General features: G+C 37.5%; 1 pseudogene; it reads right to left on the bottom strand.

Moving 5' to 3' along the window:
* Positions 1 to 3,088: 3,088 nt before the first annotated feature.
* LOC102848593 lies at positions 3,089 to 3,572 on the bottom strand (annotated as a pseudogene).
* Between the last annotated feature and the right edge of the window lie 199 nt (positions 3,573 to 3,771).

Here is a 3,771-nt window from a genome sequence, read left to right as displayed (position 1 = left end):
AAAACTGGAGTCAGAAAATCAAGAGAAGACCTTGCTAGACATTTCTCAAGCTGAAATACAAATTTAAGCCTTGGGTTGCAAAACTTAAATATGCTATGGGCAAAATATTGAATGACCCAGGAAGCATCAAAAGGAGATGGAAGGAATACACAGAGTCACTGCACCAGATAGAATTGGCTGACATAGAACTATTTCAGGAAGTAGCATATGATCAAGAAACAGTGGTGATAAAGGAGGACTTCAAACCTTTTCTGAAGGAATTGGCAAAAAATAAGGCCTCAGGAATTTATAGAATATAAGCTGACATATTTCAACAAAAATATGCAGCCCTAGATGTGCTCACCAGGAATCTGGAGGACAGTTCCCTGCCCAACTGACTAGAAGAGATCCATATTTATTTCCATTCCCTACCAAAAAAGGTGAACCAAGAGAATGTGGAAATTACTAAATAATACCACATGCAAGCAAAATCTTCCTGAAGATTATCCAAAAATAACTAGAACAGTTCATTGACAATGAACTGCTGAAAATATAAGCTGAGTTTAGAGGAGGCTGCAACATTAGAAATATTTCTGATGTCAGGTGAATCTTGGCTGAAAGCAGAGAGTACCAGAAAGATGTCTATTTGTGTTTTATCTACTATGCAAAGACATTTGTCTGTGTGGATCACAACAAATTGTAGCTAATATTGAGAAGAATGGGAATACCAGAACATTAGATTTTGCTCATGTGAAACCTATTCCTAGACTAAGAAGTTATTGTATGAACAGAACAAGGAAATACTGCATGGTTAAAAATCAAAGTGCATTAGGGATGTGTCCTTTCTCCATACCTTTTCAATATATCCGCAGCAGGATTGGAGGAAAAAAATAAAAATAACAACCTGTGTTACGGATGATGCAACCTTGCTCCCTGAAACTGAGGAAGATTTGAAGCATTTACTGCATAAGCTCAAGGACTGCAGCCTTCAATATAGATTGCATCTCAACATCAAGAAAACAAAAGATCTTCACCACTGGGCCAACAGGCAACATTGTGATAGATGGAGAAAAAAAATGAGGTTAACAATTTCATCTTCCTTGGAGCCACAATCAACACCCTGGCACCAACAGGAAATCAAAAGATGAGTTGCATTGGAAAAATATACTGTCAAGGACCTCTCCAAATTACTAAGGAGCAATTATGGCAGTTTGAAGACTAATAGGCACCTATTCAGGCCTTGGACCTTTCAAATGCTTTCCATCGGAGAGCTGGACTAAGGATTACAGAAGAATCATTGATGCATTTAAATTGTGGTTCTGCAGAAGAGTATTGAAAATACCATAGACTGCCAAAAGAACAAACAGGTCTGTCCTGGAGAGGGTGAGAAACCTAGTTACTCCTTGGAGGCAAGGATTTTGACGTTTTATCTCACGTACTTTGGGCATGTTGCTAGGATGGATGAGTCCTTGGAGAAAGACATGGTGCTTGGAAGGGAAAGAGTGCAGGACAGTAGACCCTGAGATGAATTGACACTGTAACTCATTGAAGTCGGGTGTGTCAGATGAGGTAGCTCAGGATGGGATTCTGGATAGGGCAAGGTTCAGAGCTATTGTTTATAGGTCACTAGAAGTCAAGTAGAGTCTTAGTCTACTTGACGGCACATAATATATGATCAGTACAGTGATCACTTTAGGGTTTTCTAGGCCAACACTGTGTTTTATAGATAGGGAAGCAGGCACAGGAGGTACATCAAGATTAGAAATTCTACCTTCTAGTCCAGAACTGTTGGCATTACTGATTACCTTAGAAAACATTGTATTCAAACTTTGTAAATAAATCACACACACACACACACCAACCTACCTATGACCTACTAACAAAATTGATGTCAGTGGAAATAAGAGTAGAAAAAGTAAAAAAATAAATGAATGGGAGGGGAAGAATTTTATCTGATCCAGAACACAGTAGAAAGTCTCAAGTAGAATGGGTAAAAAATGTATAACAAAACTCAAATTTAAAACAATAATAAAAACTGTACTTTCCCAGTCGGAAAGAAAGAAGACTATCACACTAAGACAACCCTTTAACTTGAAACTAAGCATGGTTCCCAGAAGTGACGTTTTAGCCAGTTAGTCGATTGACGAAGAAAATAAGCACCCGGAAAGAATAGTCTTCTTAGGATTGTCAGCTGTTGAAATCAAAAGGGCAACATTTGCTAGAAAATCAAAGAATGAAAAGATAGGAAGAGTCAGGGAAAATGAATAAAGGGAAATAGGGACACCCAAGGGGGGAAAGGGAAGAGTAATACTTCACTAGGAAATAAGTGTTTTGGGACGGTTTGTGTATGAACAATTAGTTCAATTTGCCACATAAACTTTCACTACAAGCACAAATGAAACATTTTTCCCTTACCCCCAAAACAATAATGATATAAATAAATTTCAGAACATGAGTGAATTTTTAAAGCATTAGGCTAAGTGAAAGAAAGCAAATTACTATGTTGATATGATTCAGTTATAATGATTGTTGGTTACCAGCAGCCAGGGATGAAAGGAGGAGACTCTCTGGGAACTTCTTGGCATGATGGTTCTTCAACACTGTGTGACTGATTACAAGTCTGTGTATACTTTCATCAAAACTCATAATATTTTACACCTAAAATTGATGAATTTTACCATATGTAAATTACATCTCAGTAAAACAAATTTTTTTTCCCCTACCTTAAGCTGTTCTAAATCTTAAATCGAATTCCATCACTGGCCATTATTACACAACAAAATTAACTTTCTAGAAATGGTTTTGCTTTCTGTGTACAAAACACCATTATTGAAGTAATCGTAATAAAATACAAATACTAGGCTAAGAACTTTATTAACTTTTGTTTCAAATTTTATTCCCAGGCTTCTTTAGCGGCAAAGAGTGAATTATATTTAAACAGAAACTGAAAAGAGCTGCAATGTCCAAAACGCTTGTTGGGCTTAAAAATATGAGAGATCTAGATTTTAACAGATCCTTAAACAAAACAATCTTATAAAGCAGTCATAATATAAAATAGTAGCTCAAAGTAACTTCATCACGTTTTGGCTTCTTCAAAAGTTGACACAAATCAGTTGGCCTCATTCTTTGAAGCCTCATCAAAATTCTTCACAAGATCCGGAACTTCATCATCATCATCCTCTCCAGTAGCAAGTGGTGCTTTTCCATCCACAAATTGTTTGGGCAGGGCTTGAGCCAGTCTTCTTAAACTACTCAGGTTATCTGCAACCAAGCTGGTTTAAGATGTTGGGTATCATTTCTGTCAGCTGCTTTGTCCCAGCATGGCCGGTAGTGGTGAGAGTGTTTACTACCAGAGATGCCCGAACGCTTTAGAATTATTCAAGTGGATCACTGTTCCTTGATTTGTAAATATATTCACCTCATTAATACCAGAGATACTGTTTACCCCTAATTTCTTTAAGGAGAACTGAAGTTTTTTTGTCATCTGCTGTAGCTATTCTATGAACCACCTTCTTCTTTCTGCGAACAGTTTCTTTTTCACCAGTGTTCACTTGTGCTTGCAGTTTGGCAGATTTCTCCTGATTCATTTCTTTAATCTTGTCAGAGAGGAAATGGGGCTGCACAGGGGTCTAGGGCTAGCACTGAGGGGTTCTTTTGGCAGACCAGCTAAGATAGGCTGCACACGAGGAAACAGAAGATGGCAGCTCTAAAACTAATTTTTTAAAAATTATTTCTCTTAGCCCTGGTATAGTCACACAATGGAATACTGTGCTGCATTGAAAAACAAGGAAC

The sequence above is a fragment of the Elephantulus edwardii genome, unplaced genomic scaffold, assembly GCF_000299155.1.
Source record: "Elephantulus edwardii isolate Elephantulus edwardi_28Jun2011 unplaced genomic scaffold, EleEdw1.0 scaffold00017, whole genome shotgun sequence".
NCBI lineage: Eukaryota > Metazoa > Chordata > Mammalia > Macroscelidea > Macroscelididae > Elephantulus > Elephantulus edwardii.
This window is presented reverse-complemented; position numbering and strand designations above follow the sequence as displayed.